Raw genomic sequence first — 22,120 nt, forward strand, 5'->3', positions numbered from 1 at the left:
AAAAAACCCACTAAGGAAAGAAAGGTGGAATAACACCTAATGCCTTTTGACTGATAGTGCTAGGAGCCACCTGTCTGTAAGCACCCTTTGTGCTCCTGAATTATTGCTGTTCCGCCACAAGGTGCAAGTGGAATAGCAATCGAGTTTGCATGTGGCCAGGGACATAGTGCTTTTTGTGTGTATACATCCCAATATGGTCTGTCCACATTAGCGGGTGCTCATAACTGCATAGCCACCTCGGCGGGGAAATGACAATTCACCACCACCCTCTTCCTCCCCAACTCTTTTTCTTCACAGTGCACTTGCTGGGGTGGGGCAGAGCAGAGCAAAGACTGCTGAGCTCTTGGCTCTGCTGGTTTTCAAAACGACAACAAGAAAGAATCAAAAACATTTTAACTCAGCAAAGTCCCATGATGTGGTATGTCTACTTTTTATGCCAAAAGGAATGGGGTGGAGAGGGTGACAGCCACCCCAACTCTAGCTCACTTCACTCTGTTGGGGCCGAGGTGATGTTTTGTAAAACTTTCCATACTGGTTCAGGTGAGGAGGGTTCCCCCGCCTTCTTCTTCAAGCCTTCTTTGGCCCTCGCAGCCCTGAGAGAATGTCTTGCTTCTTTCCAAGCTTTGGAGCTCTGCATGGGCTAGAGAAGGCTAGGTAAGGTGCCCCTCCCCAGCAAAGAGTGCTTTGGAGGAAGCCAACATTGGAGCCAGTCCCTTTGTGTAACTGTTGCTCCCCACAAAGCAGTCTCTAGAGGAACGGCTCTCAGTCTCATCACCAGTGCACAGCACGAAGATGGATGGATGCTGAACTAACTGCCATGTGGTGGTGGTGGTGGCAGTTATAGGAAACAACATTAGACCTGGCCACTGTAGCCCCATGGAGAATCAGTCATGCAGTGTTCCCTCATGGTAGAGCTTTCCAAACTTTTCATGTTGGTGACACACTTTTTAGACATGCATCATTTCGTGACACAGTAATTCAGTTTTACTAGCAAACCGGAGGTTAAACTAACCTGTTATAAGAGATTCAGACACATACATAAATTGTAATAATGAAATGTATGGGGATAGAACATATCTCATGAAAACCTTTCATTTATATTTTTAAAAATATATGATTTATAAGATAATAACATACATTGTTGTCATTTATGAGTAACAGTATGTAAATAAGTGCAAGAAAATGTGAAAAATAAACAAAATTAACTAAAGTATTTACAATACATATTAGGACACATAGGCCCAGGTAGGAGCTCAGCTGCAAAAACACATGAAGTAGAGAAGCAAAAGTCCAACAAAAATGGTGTAAATATATATGTCTCACTACAAGGCTATATTGCTGTAAATATTTGCAATGCCTATGTCCAGAGTCCAGTTCCAGCACGCTCCGGTGGTGCACTGCCAGTGGGTGGTTAAACCACAATTACAGCAGAGTAAAAATAAAAATAAATGGCAGAAATCAAATTATAAGTGCCACGTGGTGGGTGGCTTGCTGTTTGCCACATTGGGTTTGGGAGGGTGGCCTCCCTTCAGCCAGCAGCAGGTGGGTTGACTGGGTGACAGCCTGCAGCTGCGCTCGCCTGGGTGATTGGGAGCTCGTTGATTCTGAGGCTTCTGGTCTCCACTGAGCTCCGTTCTGACTGGCCAAGATGGCGGATGGCCTGCTTGGTGCAGTCCCAGTCCCAGGCGGCGTTTCCACCCATGCAGGAGCGTGGTGCAGAAGTCCGCGAAGGGCACGCTTGAAATCTCGCAGGGCTGGTGGCCGCTGCCACGTCGCGCCGGTGTCGGCCAAGTTCTGCTCCCAGGGCGGGGCCTCCCCTCCCCTCTCTTTGCCCCACGCCTCTACCTCGCCATACTGCTCCACCACTGCCAATCAAGTGAGTCCTACGTTAAGATGCCACATGATCCTAAAGCAGCTAATGTTAAAGCAGCTAAGCCTTAGCTGCTTTAACACTAGCTGCTTTAGGAAGTTCCGGGGGAGGGGCCAAGGGAAGCAAACACGAGTAAGGGAGCTCCGCGGTGCCCTTCCGCACAGTTTTCTGCATTTCGCGCGACACACCTACGCACTACTGCCGACACACTAATGTGTCGCGACACACAGTTTGGAAAGCTCTGCCTCATGGAGTGTGGGGAGTTTTTAAAAAATAAAAATAAAATAAAAAGCAAAGACAAAAGCCTAAAGGGGAAAGAACTGTTGGAAGACACGTGATGGCTGTGCAACCAGGAAATGCATCGGCAAGCAATGACTCAGGGCAATTGCATGACAGAAGCGCCCTCAGATTTTATGAGCTTCAAAAACAAAAACAGAATCAGCACTGAAAACACAGGAAAAGGGCTGCGTGGTCACAATGGCTGCTTCCAGGTGAGGTTTCTATGGCACCATCACCCTGCCTTGTTCATGGAATTTTACCGAGATAAACCATTGCCATCTTCCTCTCATACACTCCTGTGTTTTCCCACCACATTTTTCTTATCATGGAAAATCCATTAAGTATAAAAAGATGGAAAAGCTGCACCAGGCCTTCTGGCTGTTAGTGTTACGATCCCTTTGTCTGGAAGCACTCAATGTCACCTGGCCGTCTGTGGTATAGGCAGAAGGAACGACTACAGAATCAGCAGGCCTCAAACACAACAACTTTTTAATTCAGCACAGACACAGAAGTGACCACTTAGCAGAAGGAGCTGCCATGGTTCAGAACAATAGTTAAGCCACAGTACCCCCCCTTAGGATACATAACACCCCCCCCCACCCCCAGCTATCATAGTCTTCTAACCAGTGAGGAAGTTCTCTTTCACAGCACGGTCTCTGCACTCGACTAGTGGGTGCAGCTTGCTCAGATGTCTTTCTTTCTTTCTTTCTTTCTTTCTTTCTTTCTTTCTTTCTTTCTTTCTTTCTTTCCCAACTGCCATAGGTAAGGAAGAAGTATTGCTCTCAGCACTTAGTGGTTCTGGTGCTTCAGCTGGTGGTGAGAGAAACACATCTGTTCCAGATAGATCTTCAGCAGCTACCTCTGCTGCTGATGTTAGAAAAAGAGACTCCATAACCGGTTGGTGCCTCAGTCACGTAAGAGCCCAAGTGGCGGGAAAAATGTAGGCGGGGCAAAAAGAGAACCATACTGACGCGCTCATGACTAACGGCTTGGTAAACTGATGTACTGACTGTTTATTGGCTATTGGCTTGGTAAACTGATGTACTGACTGTCTCATTGGTTATTGGCAAGAACAATAGAAGTGATAAGGTATAAAAGGTTCTTGCACACGTGCCTCGGGGTCACTATAAAATAGTGTTGGATCCACTGCTGCCTGCCTGGCATCCTTTTCTTCCAACCGAAAGCAAGAACTTTTTATCTAACAATTTGGTGCCGTGACTCGGATCCTGCTTCGGGGCACGTCCCCTTTGGGCTGAGCCGAGGGGCCGCGGAGGAGGAGTGGCCACAGGCGGTTGTTTTACACTGCCTTCTCCTCATGTCGGTGGCGGCGAAGGCGCTTGGGGACCAATGCCAGAGGGAGAGGGAGACGTGATCACTACTTTTTGGCACCAGCAGTGGATCAATAGGCAGCTGGACGCGGCTGCGGGCGGGACAGAGGAGGCCTTGGGGTAAGTGAAACAGCTTACATTAGGGGATACACGCGGGACGGTGGTACTTTTGTGATTGTGTGAGATGCCTATGGGCGAAGCAAGTGGGGAGCCCCGATCAGCATTTCTCTATCCCAGCGACGGGCTGGGTCAGAGGAGGGCGAAGCGCGAGATTTGTTGAGTGAAATCCCACCGTCATGGGCGGGTCCCAATCCAGGCCTACGGAAGAGTCCCATACGCCCTTGGAGTGTTGTTTGCGCAACGGGTCACATTTTAAGCAAGATTATGGAACTAAGATGACGAAGGATCGACTTGTCCTCCTTTGTGCCTGGGAATGGCCGATTAGAACCCAAATGGCCACCCGAGGGGTCTTTTGACCCAACCCTGGTGTCTGCTGTGCATATAATAGTAACACAGAGGGGATGTTGGGATCAGTTCCCCTATATTGATTCATGGGCAACTTGCGTACCCCTCGGCGGCAGACCTGCCCCGTGGGTAGTTAAACGTATGTCCTTGGCCCTCCCTGTGATGACTGAGGAAAAATTGATGAGGAAGGGGACACCTAGGGTGGTAGCTACGGCCCCCGAGGACCCATTGCTTCCTCCTCCCTACGGGATGGCTGTCGCGGGGGGACCACGCCCGCCCCAGCCTCCATTTCCTCCAAGGGAGTCTGCCCAAGAGTTGCAACCGTTAAAAATTCCCGAGATTGGGTCTATGACTGAGTTCACGGACACTCTCCAAGATCGTTTGGACGCCCTCGAGAAAAATTTCTGAAGGTGAAGGGTGCTTGGGGGCTTTGAACTGAGGAAAAGGTGCCTGATAAAGAGGGGGAAATCAAAGGAGGGCTTAATTACAATTTACAAAAGGACCCTCAACCACCAGTAAAATTGACCTTCCCTATTAGAGAGGTCCCTGATCCTACCGCCCAACACCCTCAGGGGACAATGTTTGTTTACGTCCTCTTTACGACGTCGGATCTGTACAATTGGAAACAGTTCAATCCTCCCTTTGAGGAGGACCCCGGTCCATTGTTGTCCTTAATGGAAAATGTGAGGCTTACACACAATCCTACCTGGGATGACACACAGATGTTGTTAAACACTTGCTTCCTTAGTCAGAAACCGACTATTCTTGCGGGGGCGTGAACTAGATTTAGAGACGAGAACCCCCAGGCGACTGAAGAGTGGATGGCAGAGGTTTTGCCCATTGGGAGGCCTGACTGGGGAGTGGCCACGGCAGCGCAAAGGCAATTACATACCGAATACTTTCGGCTTATTTTAGCGGGCATGAAACAAGCCGCTTGAAGGGCCCCCAATCTGCAAAAGGTCTTGATGTTAAAACAGGACAAAAGCGAACCCCCCGCCATCTTCCTCCAAAGGCTGAGAGAAGGTTTTGCTAAATATACTGACATCGACCTGAATGACCCAAATAACCTACGAATTCTCACAACGCAGTTTGTAGGAAATAGCTGCCAAGATATCAGAAAGAAGTTACAAAAAGTCGAAGGAGGACTGGCGGCTGATTTGGGAGTCCTGGTTGAGGTAGCCCAGAAGGTCTATGAAAGGTGAGAGGAGGAAGAAGAAAAAGAAAAAGATAAGAGGCAGGCAAAACTACTTGCTGCTGTTCTCAAGCCAGAGCAAGGAGGGACTAAGAAGGGTGGAAAGGGGAACAGAAAAGGGCCTCCCTTAGGAAAGGATCAGTGCGCTTTTTGTAGAAAGATTGGGCACTGGAAGCAAGACTGTGAAGCCCTAAAACAGAAAGAGAAAGAAAGCAGGGGGGGAGGAACAAAGAGTGTTGTATGAACAAGAAAGAGATTAGGACAGACCGGGGCCCGGCCCCCTCTTGGCCATCTCCGAGGCAAGACGGGACCCCATGGTCAAAATTAATGTTGGGGGCCGCTCCAAAGGTTTATAAACTACACCCATGATGCTGTAAAGGGATTGGCTGAGCAGCTAGATGCCACTAGCCAAATGGCCTGGGAAAATCGGCATGTTCTTGATATGATGTTAGCAGAAAAAGGAGGGGTATGTGTTATGCTAGGTGGGCGATGTTGCACCTTCATCCCTAACAACACTGCTCCAGACGGCACAGTAACAAGGGCCTTGCGGGGCCTCACCGCCTTATCTGAGGAGTTAGCCGAGAATTCAGGAATTAACAACCCCGTGACCGCCTGGTTAGAAAGATGGTTTGGAAAATGGAAACACCTAGTGGCCTCGATCCTTATCTCGCTTGTAATAATGGCCGGAGTCTTAGTATTATTTGGTTGTTGCATTATCCCTTGTGTCAGAGGCTTATCCCAGCGATTAATTGAAACCGCTCTGTCAAAACAGATGCTCTTGCTTTATTGTACCAAAAAAGAGACTCCGTTTTAAATGCTTTAAGACATGAGTAAAGACTTAAAGGAGGGAATTGTTAGAAAAAGAGACTCCATAACCGGTTGGTGCCTCAGTTACGTAAGAGCCCAAGTGGCGGGAAAAATGTAGGCGGGGCAAAAAGAGAACCATACTGACGCGCTCATGACTAATGGCTTGGTAAGCTGATGTACTGACTGTCTCATTGGTTATTGGCAAGAACAATAGAAGTGATAAGGTATAAAAGGTTCTTGCACACGTGCCTCGGGGCCCAGACTGCTCTGTACCCGTTTTGCAAAACGATCAATAAAATAGTGTTGGATCCACTGCTGCCTGCCTGGCATCCTTTTCTTCCAACTGAAAGCAAGAACTTTTTATCTAACAATGACAACCCACTATGGCCAGAATGCCTTCTCCACTGGTCAACATGTTGATGCCACACTGGCCCATCTGCACCCTGGACCTTGTATGTCACAGGTCTAGTGACCTCAATGATAGAAGAAGGAACCTACCTTGGTCCAGCACCATAGTTCCTAGCAATCACCTGATCTTGTGGAGCAAATGAATGGAGAGTAGGAGCTGAGAAGGCAGCATCCAGAGCTTGCTCCTGTTTGCTTTGTAAGTCTTCAGCTAAATCTGGGGGGAGATGGTCAAAGCAAATTTTTAGACGCCGCTCCATAAGTCATTCTGCAGGACTGACTCCTATTGTTGCAAGGAGTAACATGTTGAGCAACAAGAAACCTGGCAAGGCGTGTTGGCCAGTCTTCCCCGCAGTGCGCTTCACGGCAACTTTTGTTGTCTGCACCATCTGTTCAGCTTGGCCCTTTCCTCAAGGATGATGAGGTGCAATGGTAAAAGCCCGAATAAAGTTCTTGTCTGCAAATGTTTTAAATTCAGCAGATGTAAAAGCAATCCCATTGTCTGAGGCTATAGCATCTGGCTATCTCTTTTATACTCGGTTTAAAACACGAGTAAGTACAGGATCTCAAGCAGTCAGCCTAGCAATTTGATCAGTCTGAACAGGTGGGTCAGGAAGGGCTTTTAGCATTAAGACTTCTAGTGGAGGAGGTGCAACAAAATCTGGAATCTGAAGTAGTACCTAACTCAATTTACTGGCATTAGCTACTGCCTTTCCTGGCTTGTAGACAAGTGTATAATCAGAAGCATTGAGCAGAATGCTCCAATGCTGCATGAGAGGTGATAGTATGCAGGGAGTAGGCTTACCAGGAGAGAGGTTTTTTTAGAAGAGGCTTGTGGTCTGTGCGTATTTCAAGAGTATAGCTATAGAGATAGTTGTGGAACTTTTGACTCCTGCAATAACAGCCAAGGCTTCTCTGTCAATTTGTGCAAAGTTCTTTTCAGTGGATGACATAGTCTTTGAATAATAAGCAGTTGGTGCCTCTGTACCATCCGGGAATTTGTGGCTTAGCACAGCACCAACCCCATAAGCATCAGTAGTAAGGATTAGTCGTTTTTTCATCATAATGTACAAGCACAGAATTTGAACTTAACAAGTGTTTGACATTCTGTTAAGCATTCTCCTGCTGGCTGGTCTATTTCCATGGAACTCCCTTCCCCAGCAAATGATGCAGTTGCTCAGCAATGGTAGCCTTTTGTGGAAGAAACATGTGGTAGAAATTGAGAAGTCCTAAGAATGCTTGAAGTTCCTGCTTTGTTTTTGGAGCAGGTGCATTGTGAATTGCATGTATTTTTTTTGTCAGTGGGATGAATGCCAGAAGCATCAATATGATAGCTTAAAAATGTTATGCTGGAAGTTCCAGTTTCTGGATGTGTCAAAATGATGTAGGACTTCTTGAAGTCATTCAGCAAGCTCTTCCTCTGCTGATCTTATGAGCAGGACATCATCAAAATACAGTACAACACCTGGAAAGTATTTTAGAAAGTAGGGCTTCCATGAATTGTTGGAACAGTCCAGGGGCCACATAAATTCTGAATTGCAAACGCTTTACTCAGAATGCCCCTCGGTGATTATTGTTTGGGCATCTGCTGTAGAATCAGTGATGACCAACTGTTGCTATGCTTGGGCCAGATCAAGTTTTTCAAAGACTTTCCCTCCACTAAGAACAGCAAGGAGTTGATTGACAGCAGGCACTGGGTATGGATGCTGTTTAAGTGCCTTATTCACAGTGCACTTGTAATTCTCACATAGTCTCACTTTCCCATTAGGCTTTAATACTGGCACAAAACAATGGGTGTAGCCCACTGGGTCTGTGTAACTGGTTCTAGCACACTTTGCTTGATCAGATGCTCAAGCTCTTCTTCAGTTTTTTCCCCACAATGCAAAAGGCACATTCGTGGCTTTTATGCAAATTGGTGAAATAGATAGATCTAGATGGAGTGACACTGGCTTCCCTTTGTATTCTCTCAATATTTCAGAAAATACCTTTGGAAATTTATTAACAATTGCTGCAAGCTGACCTATACCAAGGGCGTGAATTCCTTGAATGCTAATCCCTATTGATGAGAACCAGTTTCTCCCTAAGAGGTTTTTCTTCTGTCCCTCTACAATTATAAGTGGAAGCTTCCCTTGGAAGGAGCTGTACTGTACATCTAGAGTGCCTCATCCAATGATATCAACCTTCTTTGATTGTAATAATGCAGAATGCATGATGGACTTGACAGCTTTGGAGAAAGGGTCTCAGAAAATATGTGCTTAAAGGTGACTGTTAATTATGGATACTCCAGACCCGGAATCTACTTCCATTTTGCACTTCTGGACATTGATTAACACTATTGCATACAACACAGAATCATGAGGTTCCTTGACACAGACTTTCTGAATGTGATAAAGCTGTTGAGTTTCATCACCCTGTGGATAATCAACCCCATGAAATGCTAGGTGGAGTGACGCTTTGTTATAGTTTTTTGGCCTTGTGCTGACAGATTTAGAATGGCAGACTCACTCAAGGTGACCCTTCCTCTTGCAAAACCTGCACTCAGCATCTTGGAATCTGCACAGAGAGCACTGATGTGGTTGTCCACAGTCTGGGTAGGAATAGATAGGCCCTGGTTTATCTGCAGATTTTATGGAAGGTGCATTTCTTGTGTTCCGTTGACCTTGCTGCTCAGAATTCTCAGCCTGCTTGCTCTGGATGGCATTTACATCATTTGCATCTCTCTTGAGTTCTGTGACATATAGTGATGCAGTCTCACTGGCTAATGCTTGTTCTTGAGCCATTGCAAATGTCAAGTTTGGCTTGGATACGAGGCATCGTTGTAGTGCTTCATCATAAATCCCACAGACAAGGCAATCTCTCAACATATCCTCTAGAAAATCCCCAAAGTTGCAGTGTTGAAAAAGATGGCATACAGTAGTTCTGCAATATAAGTGGCAATGCCCTCTCTAGGTTGCTGTATTCGTTTGTGAAATTTAAATCTCTATGCAATAACGGAAGGATTTGTTGAGAAATGTATCTTGAACAATCTTTAAAGTTTATCTAATGTCTTAGTTTTGGGTGAGGCAGGAACAGTGAGGGATCTTATTATAGCAAATGTCTGTGGCCCACAAACAGTTAAGAGCAAAGAGTTAAGAGCTCGCTTTTTTTTCAGCATTGGCTGTCTTATTTACTTCAAGATAGAATGAAGCTGTTCTGCATAAGAATCCCAGGAAGCAGGTTGACTAACATCAAACTCTTCGATATGTCCACAAGCAGCCATTTTGATTTTAATTCTCTTTTTTTAAAAACACAGGAGTTGCTCAATTTCTTCAGTGGGTCTAGCTGACTGATCACCAGGGGCTGTTTCCATGACAATGGAAGGAGAAGGGAGGAGTGGCTCACACGCAGTTTTGTAGGATCCGCTTTTGGTCCGGGCAGGGTTCCACGAGGGTGTACACCGCACCATTCTAAGTGGCTTCACATAACTTACTTCTGGATAGGGTGGTGGTGGAGTGAATGTCATCTGAGTCGCAGGGGCTGCTCAACCAACAAGAGAGGCTTCCCCCCCACTCTAGACTCCATAAGTAAAGTGTGAAGTAGTTACTTCCCCTTGTGCACATTTGTAAGACAAGCTTCCCAATAAGCCCCCTTTGTAGCCCACTGCTGCGCTTGATCGTGATAACAGAAGGGCGAAAGAGACACTCCTGATGTGTGCATTTGTAAGACAAGCCTCCCAATGAGCTCCAAGCCTCATTGAGCACAACAGGTGGTAGATCTTCAGCAAGAGCCACCTCCCAGATTTTCAGAAACCATCCATGCACAATGTATCCTAGTTTTGTTTTCCAGTATCATGCTATAACCATTCTTGCTGCTGCTAGTAATAGTAAAATTAGGCCTTTATGTAACAGCTGCTTTTGTGTGTCATTAAAAATAGAGAGACGAACTAAGAATGGTGTGCCATGAACTGTTTGTTTTGTTATTTGAGAAACAGAATTGAAAATGGCTGTCCAAAATCCTTGCACATGTTCACAAGCCCACCACATATGGAATGAAGTATCTTTGATCTGACAACCTCTCCAAAAATTTGGGGAAAGATTTGTGTTAATATGATTTAGTTTCACGGGTGTCAGATGCCACCTATGTATTAATTCTAAATTGCTGCTGAAATAGACTTGTGGGTTCTTTTCCCAGATTGTATTTCGTTGTGTGTCTGTAATCTGTTCCCCAACATTATTCTCCCAAACTATTTTTAATCCTCCTCTTGTTCTGCTATGATGTGTTATTAACCAGCTATAGATATGAAAGACTAAACATTTAGACCTGCCTTGCAAACTGGCACATTCTTTTTCAAATATGGTGAAGGACTGGGTTCTCATTCCTTCCGTATTACTTTTGAAGCAAAGCTTTGTATTTGAGTGATTTAAAACCAGCTCCTTTCTCTATCTTGTAATCTCGCTTGCAATCTTTCTGTTGAAATTGGCTTTCCTTCCTGTATGATGTCTTTAAGTCTGTGTATTCCTTTTTCCTCCCAGTTTTTGTATTGTTTATATTTATCTAGATCTGGATAGTCCAGAAAGGGGATAAGTGGGGATTCAGGAGAAACACGAACTTTGTTCCAGGAGGTTCACACTCTCATTGTATTTTTTAAGTAATGATTTTTTTATCATTTCCAATGCCGCCTTCTTTAGAGATGAAAAAGGAGAGATCTGATATTGTGGCTGTTGTGGGGAAGCTCTATGGCTACCCATGGCACAGTATAGTCTGTCTGTATTAGCGGTGTAACCTGTTCAAGTTGAAAGGAATCATAATACATTTTTAAATCAGGAAAACCAAAGCCTCCACTTTTTGTTTGTCTGTACAATGTATATTTAACTTATGTGTAATTTTTTACCCTCAGTACTAAACATTTCCAACTTTCTGCCACTTTTTAAAGAATATAGGAATGATTTTTATTGAAAACTTTGAACTAAAAATAAGAATCTAGGGAGAGACACCATCTTGATGGCAGCCATTCTACCGAGCCAGAAAAGCTTCAACTGCTTCCATGATTTGACGTCTGCCTTAAGATTTTTATATAGTGGATAAAAGTTTCTGTTAGGGCACAATCCTGTGGGGATAGTTGGCCGCCTCCAAACTCAGAGGCGACCAACTATCCAATGCAGGGGGGCAGGGGGTGGGGATCTTCTCCGCACTCCGGCCACCTTGCATTTGCAGCTAGACAGCCGATTTCAGTTGTCTAGCCACGGCGCCTCAGAGCGGGGGGTGGGGGGGAGAGGCTGGACAGTGCATAGGAAGCATCATAATGGCGCTTCTGCCATCCGCTCCCTGCTCCCCGGAACGCCCCCCATTTGGCCACTCCGTGCTGCTCTTATGAGCACAGAGCGAGGGACAAACCGTGCTGCCTACGAGGTGGGGGGGAGGGGGCAGGGAGACAGTTTTCTGGGAACTGACTTTGGATTGCTGGCTCTGAGCTCAGTTCCCAGAAAACAAAAAATCCTATGCACGTGGTCCCCTTACCAGGGGATGCTGTTCCCTTCCCAGCTCAGAAAGGCTCCAGTTGATGATAAAGTCGCAAGCACCTTGAGGATGCCTTGCACGCTATCCTGGGCAGTCACAGGTGCCTGTGAGAGAAGGGAAAGCAGGGTTATGGTCTGGAGGGAGGAGAGCTCTAAGAACTGCCCTACTGGTCCAGTCCTCAAAGTGACTGTAGAAGGGGGCTCCTTTGCCAGAAGGATGCTGACGTTGCTTGTTCCTCATCTGTGCAATAGTACAAGAAACTGTAGTGCCTGGCACCATTATGTTCACGCATCCTCCCAGCCATGGACCATTCTTCTGCCTGTCAGCCACTGCGCTGAAGGTGGCACAAATAGGTCCAGGCCAAGGCAAGGTTGTTGGAGAAATCTGTTCAGTGGGTGGAGTTCAATGGGTTTTCCTAGACTTGGTCCCCTGGACTTTGTTTCAGTTCCCATTGTGGTGCCTGGCTTAATCTGCAGCGAGTTGGGCCTGTCTGTGGATTTTCTGGGAGTTTTGTGTGGTTTGGTGTGTGTGTGTGTGTGCAGGGTAAGGTCCTGCAATTTGCACAAATTTCTGAGCAATTTTAGTGAATTACGGCAGAATGTTCACAAATTATGGCTGAATTTGTGCAAACCCAGGCATAACTTGCATGAATTTGGCCATAATTTGTACAAATTGTTCAGAAATTTGTGTAAACTGCAGAACCCCTCCCCCAAGTGCAAAAAAAGTTCCTGGAGCTCGGGGAACAACCCACAGCTCAGCTCGTAGACAAAGCGAGCCGTACACGCCACAGAACTCTGTCGACAGAAGAACTGGATTACCCAGGGATACTCATCTCTAGACCAGGCCAAACAGGTAATCTAGATCAAATGGCGTATAATAAGGAATTGATTATGTACTGCAACTAAGGCAGGAGTGGGGAACCTCAGATCCGTGGGCCAAATCTGGCCTGCTGGCATTTCTCAGACAGTCACTCCCCTTCCCCCTGACTCTACCCCCTTTCCCCCAACCACCAATCATTTGGTGGTTTTCCAACTTTTGTGCAGTTTTTTCCCCTCATTCTAAAAGGTTGCAATGCCTCTCCTAAGGCTTAGTTACTGGCAGTAAGACTATTAAGATAAAATATGCTGGTATTTTTTGTATATTCGGCTCCACCCATTTGCCTTTGGCCCTGCCCACTACTGGAATGAGGCCCCTGAGAGCTTCTCCCAGATGAAGCCTGGCCCTCGAGCTGAAAGAAGTTCTGAACCCCTGAACTAAGGACTAGTTCTCATCAACAGCAGGTGAAGTGGTAAAACAGTATCTGGACGATTCTACCAAGCTCATGACAGCAAGGTTCACATATCCTCCTTACCATGGAATACTCTCCTGCCTATCAGCCACTGAGTTCAGAGGGGCAAAAATAGGGCCAGGCCAGGCCAAAAAAGGTAATCCTATCCAGATGGGATGGGAATATTTCCAGAAACTGACCCTTTAAGGAAACCTAAACCAAGTTCACTTCTCACTAACAGCAGCTGAGGTGGTAAACCTATGTCTGTATCACTCCAGAATGTAGCATGGAGCTCACTTGACTGAATGCTCTCCCATTCAAAAAAACACCTGCACACAGAAAATGTAGATATCACAGAGGGTTATAGTCTAGCTTTCTCCCTGACATGCTTGTTTTCTATGTGTGGGAATGTTTTTCATAAGTGAGCATCCCACAAAATGGTGCTCTACCTGTAGTCTGAAATGGTGCAATCTAGACATGGGTTTATCACATCTACTGTTTTTGAGAACTAGGCGTCAGGGATTCAATATAATGGCTAAAGCTCTCTTCACACGTTCTTCAAGTACCTTCTCTGTTCCCATGTCCGTTTTCACCCAGCCAGGATGGATTGCAATGCACATGATCCCATCCTCTTTCAGTTCCACAGCAAGGCATACAGTGATCATATTCAAAGCAGCCTACAAAACCAAGCCAACATTCAACAAGTCTCCCTTCTGCAAGGCACTTATCTTCTGATCCCCATGGCCCATGATGAATTTGAATTTGCTAAGACTTTGAATTGGTCAAAAGATATTGAGTCCAAGGATGGACAGTCTGGATGGTTGGATCTCCTCCAGGTTCTCACTGGGTACAATTCAGAATAACAGAACATTCATATTACCTTGCTTACATGGTATGCGTACACTGGGGGCACCAAAATGTCAAAGCCCCTTCCAAAGGAGCCTGCCAGGGAGGATACATTGATGACAGCAGCCTTGCTGCAACTCATCCCCTCTGTTGCTGTCTCCATGGCAGCCCTCTTCAGCAGGGGTTGTTGTTGTTGTTCAGTCGTTCAGTCGTGTCCGACTCTTCTTGACCCCATGGACCATAGCACGCCAGGCCTTCCTGTCCTGCGCTCTCTCCCGGAGCGTGCTCAAGTTCATATTCATTGCATCGGTGATGCTATCTAGCCATCTCATCCTCTGCCGTCCCCTTCTCCTTTTGCCTTCAGTCTTTCCCAGCATCAGGGTCTTTTCCAGGGAGTTTTCTCTTCGAATGTGAAAGCAAGAGAATTCCAGAAAAACGTCTATTTCTGCTTCATTGACTATGCTAAAGGCTTTGACTGTGTGGATCACAACAAACTGTGGCAAATTCTTAAAGAGATGGGAGTACCAGACCACCTTACCTGTCTCCTGAGAAACCTGTACAAGGATCAAGAAGCAACAGTAAGAACCGGACATGGAACAACCAATTGGTTCAAAATTGGGAAAGGAGTTCAACAAGGCCGTATATTGTCGCCCTGCTTATTTAACTTATATGCAGAGTACATCATGAGAAACGCCGGGTTGGATGAATCACAGGTCGGAATTAAGATTGCCAGGAGAATTATCAACAACCGCAGATATGCAGATGATACCACCCTAATGGCAGAAAGCGAAGAAGATCTAAAGAGCCTCTTGTTGAGGGTGAAAGTGGAGAGTGCAAAAGCTGGTTTGAAACTCAACATTAAAAAAACGAAGATCCTGGCATCTGGCCCCATCACTTCCTGGCATATAGAAGGGGAAGAAATGGAAGCAGTGACAGATTTTATGTTCTTGGGCTCCAAGATCACTGTAGACGGTGACTGTAGCCATGAAATTAAAAGACGCTTGCTCCTCGGGAGGAAAGCTATGGCAAACCTTGACAGCATAGTAAGAAGCAGAGACATCACCTTGCCGACAAAGGTCCATATAATCAAAGCTATGGTTTCCCCAGTAGCAACGTATGGCTGTGAGAGCTGGACTATAAGGAAGGCTGAGCACCAAAGAATTGATGCTTTCGAACTGTAGTGCTGGAGAAGACTCTTACGAGTCCGCTGGACTGCAAGGAGGTCAAATCAGTCCATCCTAAAGGAAATCAACCCTGACTGCTCATTGGAAGGGCAGATACTGAAGCTGAAGCTCAAATATTTTGGCCACCTAATGCGAAGAGAAAAGTCACTGGAAAAGACCCTGATGCTGGGAAAGATTGAAGGCAAAAGGAGAAGGGGATGGCAGAGGATGAGATGGCTAGATAGCATCACTGCTGCAATGAATATGAACTTGAGCACACTCCGGGAGAGAGTGGAGGACAGGAAGGCCTGGCGTGCTATGGTCCATGGGGTCACGAAGAGTCAGACACGACTTAACGACTGAACAACAACAACAGAAACATTAGGGCTCTGAACTCTGACAATTTAGAAATCTCCTGGTAATTGTGGCCATCATCCATTTTAAATGCAAGGTCGCTATTCATTCCATTTCTTTTCTTCATTGGCATCAACCAGACCCATTATTGTCCTCATTGGTCTTTTTCAAATCTTAGTCATTGGCTTGTTCTTGGTGTACCTCTGATCCCATGAGTTGATGTTTGGCCTCATCAATTTTTTTATTGATTACTGTCCACTCTGGTTGATCACTGCCTACTCTATATCTACCATTATTGGCTATGGCTAAGCCATTACCCTCTTTTCATTGTTGATTGCCTGTCACTTCCTTCACTCTTGGTAAATATTTGTTTGCTTATTATATTTATATCCTGCTCTTTTTTCCTCCTTCAGGAACCCAAGGTGGTGTACATAATCCTCCTCCTCTCCATTTTATCCTCACAACAATGACCCTGTGAGGTAGGTAGGTTGGGCTGAGATTCTGTGACTGGCCCAAAGTCACCCAGTGAGCTTCCATGGCTGAGTGGGGACTAGAACTTGGATCTCCTGATTCCCAATCCAACACTTTAGCCACTACACCACAGTGGCTTTCGACTAGGGATGTGCATCAGATTTGGAAGAAGCCTGAGAAGAATCAGCCCCATTTAGATCATTTCTGGTGCTTCACAAGCAAAGTGGACTGCTCTCCACAAGCCACGAGAACTGAAGCTGACCCAGAACTAAGCTTTGTAACCATTTCATGCTCAGAGACACAGACATTCTGCTTCCTCTCCAAATAGTGTTGCTTCTCCGAAAGGCTGATGAGTAGGGCAGGGAACAGGGAGGGAGTGCAGTTTAATGACTGATAAGTCCACTTTTGAATGACTGACAAGACACATTTTACCGGGGGCTCTCCAATTTTTGGCGTTTTGTGGGATGAGACCACAAGATGAAGATTCTTCCAGTGCCACCTGCCTTCACTACGAAAAAGCCTTAAACTGGTTGTAAAGCATCATAACTCCATACTTCCTGCACCTATCCTTCTGAAACCATTTTCATACAAATTGTCCAAAAAACTATGGGGGGGGGGCGAGCAAATCACTTCCCCCCCTCCAAATTTGAGTACTCACTTTCCACATGAACTGCTGCACCTATCCTTCTGAAACTTTGCAAGTTTCTTACTTAGGGATACCTCTAGGCAGTCTGTTATTTTCAGGACAATGGCCCACAACGAACATAGGGGGATAAGTGTGTCTTCTTTTGGAGAGCCTAAAAATGTCAAGGCTGCTCTTGTACAAAACCTCCTGCTGCTATGGTTCTGAAATTTGGCTCACTGAATCCCCTCTGAAGGGGCAATTATCCCTGCAATTTTCATTCAGTTCCGCCCAGAAATAAAAATATTAACAGTTCCCTTAAAAAATTAAAAGATAAAGGCATGGAACACAAAAATTATCCCTGCACCTAGTTTTCTGACATTTCACATGCGTAATCCCCTCCTAAGGAGCTACTGTGCCTGCAACTACCATTTAATTCTGACCAAGAGAAAACAATAAGAACATAAGAAGAGCCATGCTGGATCAGACCAAGGGTCCATCTAGTCCAGCATTCTGGTTGCTCAGTGGCCAACCAACTGCTCATGGGAAACCCACAAGCAGGACATGAGTACAACAACACCCTCCTGAATCTACTCATCAACAATGCAGGCAAGACCACTTCAGCCCATGTTCCTGAGCAACTGGTGTACATAGCCATACTGCCTCTGATACTGGAGATAGCACATAGCCATCAGAACTAGTAGCCCGACAGCCTTCTCCTCCATGAATTTGCCTAACCCCCTTTCAAAGCCATCCAAATTGGCGGCCATCATGACATCCTGTGGCAGCGAATTCCATAGTTTGACTATGCACTGTGTGAAGAAGCCCTTCCTTTTATCTGTCCAGAATCTCCCACCAATCAGCTTCATGGGATAACCCCGGGTTCTAGTATTATGAGAGAGGGAGAAAAATATATAGCTATTTTTTAATTTTATTTCCCATGATAGTCAATAGGAGGCATGAAGCCTTGGATTTCCAAACCTCAGCTTGGGTTCAACAGTTGACTGGACAGACTCTGAACTGAGCCAAGTCAAATCGGGCTGTTTTCCAAAGCACCGAATTGGGGTCTGAGTCACTGGGTGTCAGTGCATACCTCTACTAAAGCCTGTCCAATCCTATGGCAATTTGTCCCTGTTATGACCTCTGTTGTCATCGATCTTTTGAAATTCCATCTTTCCTCTCCTCGAGAACAGACTTCCCTTCCTGCTGCTATCCAAACAAGACAAAGATAGTCTTACCTTGACCACAAGGATGGGCCCCACTATGTTCGTGTTGAACGTAGAAAGCACAGCTTGCTGCTCCACCATCTCCAGCAGTGGGATCTCGGTGGTCTTGCCTGCATTGCTGATGAGTAGATTCAGACCCTGACCCTTCAGATGGCCTTCCACCATGGGCACTGCCACTTTCACACTGGACTGGTCCTCCACCTCTGCCGTGCAGAGATGAGAGCAAATGAAACAGGTATCAGACTGGAAACATCAGAAAGGTGACTTGGTGGCCAGAGTGTCGGGTTTGGATGTGTCCAGGAAAGTAAAGTTCAAGTCCCTGGGTAAAATCCAACACAAGTCCTTCTTAGAATAGACCCACTGAAATGAATGGGACTTAAGATGGTCATGTTGGCTTTAGCCCGTGATTCCTCTCAGGCCAGAAGGTGGCACAATATACACGTGAAGCTGTCAAATTGCAAGTGGTGTAAATTTAAATGGCCAGGCAGGCTTCCCTGCAACATTCAGGGAAGGAACGGTCCCCTTCAGGGACAAAAAGGCAAGGGATAAATTCTATACATAGCTGAACCACATGAATAATGTTGTGTTTATCAGCCAGATCATGCAGAGCCTGGAACTGGAGAGAGAAAGATCCTGAGGCAAGAGTCATAGATCAAATGGATAAGAGGAAAACGTTGCTTTTTTAATACTCTGCATTATTCTTCAACACAATGCCCAGACTTTGAACTTTGCCACTACCTACTCAATTTATTTACCATTTGCAGACTGTATTTTCTAAAACCATCCCAGTCTAGTTCCCATTTGATTGCAGTTAAACCAATTCATATGATGGTTATTTTTGTCCTGTTTCAATTGTTTGTTTGTTTGTTTTTAAGTCCTGCTGCAACGTACATCAATGGACAATTCAAAACATGCCTATATATATGCATTCCCCTCTCTTCGTGAGTATTGTCTGGGGATCCAGGGGCCATTTCCTCCCCTGGAACCCACCAGGGGCTGCAGCCCCTCAGCAGAATTCAAGAAGCCATCTCATTCCAAAATCAGATCATATTTATACCTTTTCTGTGTAGAGATTCACTCATTCTTAATATTACCAACCATCCCCTAAATAGGGCTCACAATCTTAATTATCTTATTGTTACTAACAGGGGTGCAGTGGTGGGGCGTCTCACAGGGATGAAGACTCGGGACTTTTTTAGGAGCCAGGTCTCAGCCAGGTCCCTTCCACTCCCAGCCTACCACTGTGGGCCAAGCTCTTCCAGCTGTCTCCTCCCCTTCCCTGCCGCCGAGTGAGGGTGATGCTTCCATAGAGTATCATATTTTGAAACTTAAAATGTTTGTGTTTGAGTGAGTGAGTGAGTGAGTGAGTGAAAAAGATTTAACACCTCTGCATTTTTTCTCAGATGTCCAATTGAAATACCATTGCCTTACTCTCAGCTGCACTGTTTTTGGATCCCAGTTGAAGGCCATATATCTTACAAGGATGTATAATCTTAGAAGGGGGCATGGCTGTGAGGGGATATGGCTGTGACTGTCACAAAGGGACCCTGCCCTTCTGAATTTGCCACTAAATTACTGGTTACTAAACATATCTAAAAAATTGAAGCATACAAGAGAGGGTTGCACTTATATCTTTCAAGCTAGATTAATTTTGAATCATATCTGTAAAATACTGCTCCTTACTGAAAACTTAGTAAGAATACAAATCTTTCTAGGCAGCTATATATCAAACTTTTGGATGTCTGTGTTTTCTACAATACTGTCTGCTTATATCTGAGAAGGCCTTGGATGAAAATAACAAGGCTTCACATTCTAGAACCCTTTTGAGAACACTTGACTTTGACCACTAAGATGTGCAGTCTCTATTCTTCAGATAACCTCTTGGCCTTAGCTTCATCATTCTCTTCCTGGATATTATCCAGACCATCTTGATCTTTTTTTCTTTCTCTTTTTAATATCAGTTACCCATGATTGTTTGTGAACTCGTTTGTGCCTTTTTGTGACTTCCCCTTAATACAATTATTTCTCTTTACTTATTTACAATTTCAAATCCTTGTTTATGTGTCATTAAACATTTGGCATTTGCATTTCATAACCAAGTATCTCACACTGCTTTGTGAGAGGTGGGTTAGCAATTTCTCAATAGCCTTCCCAGCAATTCCAGCAAAGCAAGATCAGCTATTTGCTGAAGATCCAGGACAGGTTTGGAGTGCCATTGCTCTGATACCGCATTCTCCCTCTCCCCTCTTTCACCTTTCAGAAAGTTGGCATTCTGTGACCACTGAGCATGGTCAGTCTTCATCAGGATGTTTTTAGGTCCATCCCCCCATAAATATTTGTTGTATTTCTGCACACCATGGGGTTCCCTCAAGCCTTTTGATATCTCCCTCTTGTGCTTGGATGGTGCTCTTTTGCCTACAGTGGCAACAGCACGCCCAGCTTGAACATCGGAAATAGAAGGAATGATATGAAGAGATTATGCTCTGTAGCTTCACATCTGCAGACCCCAAGCAAAGTTTACACCAGTTGCTGGGGAACATGGGCAGGCAGGTGCTGTTGCACTCATGTCCTGCTTGTGGGTTTCCCATGGGCAGCTGGTTGGCCACTGTGTGAACAGAATGCTGGACTACATGGACCCTTGGTCTGATCCAACAGGGCTCTTCTGACGTTCTTAGGGTAACCACAGTTGTCAGAAGCTTTGTGAGAACATATATACCATAAAGGATTAAAATTGAGGTCACACACCAAGGAGCTCTGACCACATCTGAACACACATTCCAAGATACTCTGTGCTCCCTTATCATTCGTTTGATTCTACACACCTTCTCTCGGGGTCCAGCAGGGTTCCGGCAGGTCACGAAGATGTGCTCTGGAGGTTCTGTCATCTCTGCAACCTGTCGCACCAGCTCCAACCCAATTCCCCAGTTGGAGCCTGTCACCAGGACTACGGGTCAGTGGGGCCATCCTGTCACTTAAGCTCTAGTAACTGGATGGGTTTGATTATTTATATTATGTTACATTGAACTGGTGACCCTGGGGAGCAGGGGGATGAAATGTTCAAAGAAGAGAGGAAACATAGCTCAGTAGTTCTTGGTACTTCAGCAGATGCTTTGCATTTCTTGGGTTCAGTCCCAAACAACTCCAGTTAAAGTGTTTGGGGTTACTTGGCCTGGGAAATATCTCTACCTTGGACAGCTCATTCCACTCTGTATAGGCATTTCCCAGGCATTTTAGTCTCTGGATTTTACAGATTAGATTTACCTCTGGGGTGTTGTAATGGCTGCTTGATAAACATATATTTATATCGTATTTCCTGTTCTGATTATCAGCATTGTTTTTATTGCAAACCGTTCTTTTTCTTTTATCATGTGCCCAAATAACTTTTTCTTACTGGCCAGACTAAAGATATAATAAATAAATTAAATAAATAACAAACTTTGTGCTTTCCAGACATTTTGGACTACAAATCCCCACCACCACTGACTGTTGGCCATTCTGTCTTGGGCTGATGGGAGTTACAGTCCAACACATCTGAACTACAGATGTGTTGGAGGAAGGCTGGAGCAGGCAATACTGTGCTAGATAGACTATTGATCTAGGACAGCTCTTCTGGGTCATTGTTACATTTTTTACATTTCTATATTACTCTACACGAAGAAAGCATTTTATAGCTAGAAAATTACAACAAATCAGGTCTGGAAAAATGTCTAGAGGAAAACACTGGAATGCAATGGCATATGGATTCCTCATCAACAGGAGAAAGGAGGGAAATTCCAGAGAAAAGGGTAGCGTGGAAGCTACCGTTATTTAGCAGTGATCCAGGGACTTGACTTCAGCAACAGTGAGTCACTTTGGGAGACAATAATGGCCTGAAAAGTGGGATAAAAATAAATAAATAGGAATTGACAACAAAACAAATGACCACTAGTAGTCCATCCAGTTTATAAATATATACAGTTTATAAATTTATAGATTTAAAAATTTAAAATGTGAACATTTAAAACTTTTTAGATCTATTTTTTAAGCTTTTAAGATTTAAATTTTTAAAATGTATAAGGGTGCAATATTATGGGGATAGTCACCCGCTCTGAACTTGGAGGCGGCTGACTATCCAATGCAGGGTGGGCATAGCATGGAGGGAATCTTCTCCTCTACGCTCCAGCCACCCTGCATTTGTGGCTAGATGGCCGATTTCGGCTGTCTAATTTGGGTGCCTCGGAGCAGGCAGGGGTGGCCGGATGGTGCATGGAAAGCATCGTAATGGTGCTTCTGCCGTCCCCTCCCCTCCCTGCCCCCAAGAATGCCCCCTTTCCCCCCACTCCATGCTGT

This window comes from Heloderma suspectum, chromosome 8 (assembly GCF_057233095.1).
Source record: "Heloderma suspectum isolate Gila_16-S chromosome 8, 16-S_ref, whole genome shotgun sequence".
Lineage (NCBI taxonomy): Eukaryota > Metazoa > Chordata > Lepidosauria > Squamata > Helodermatidae > Heloderma > Heloderma suspectum.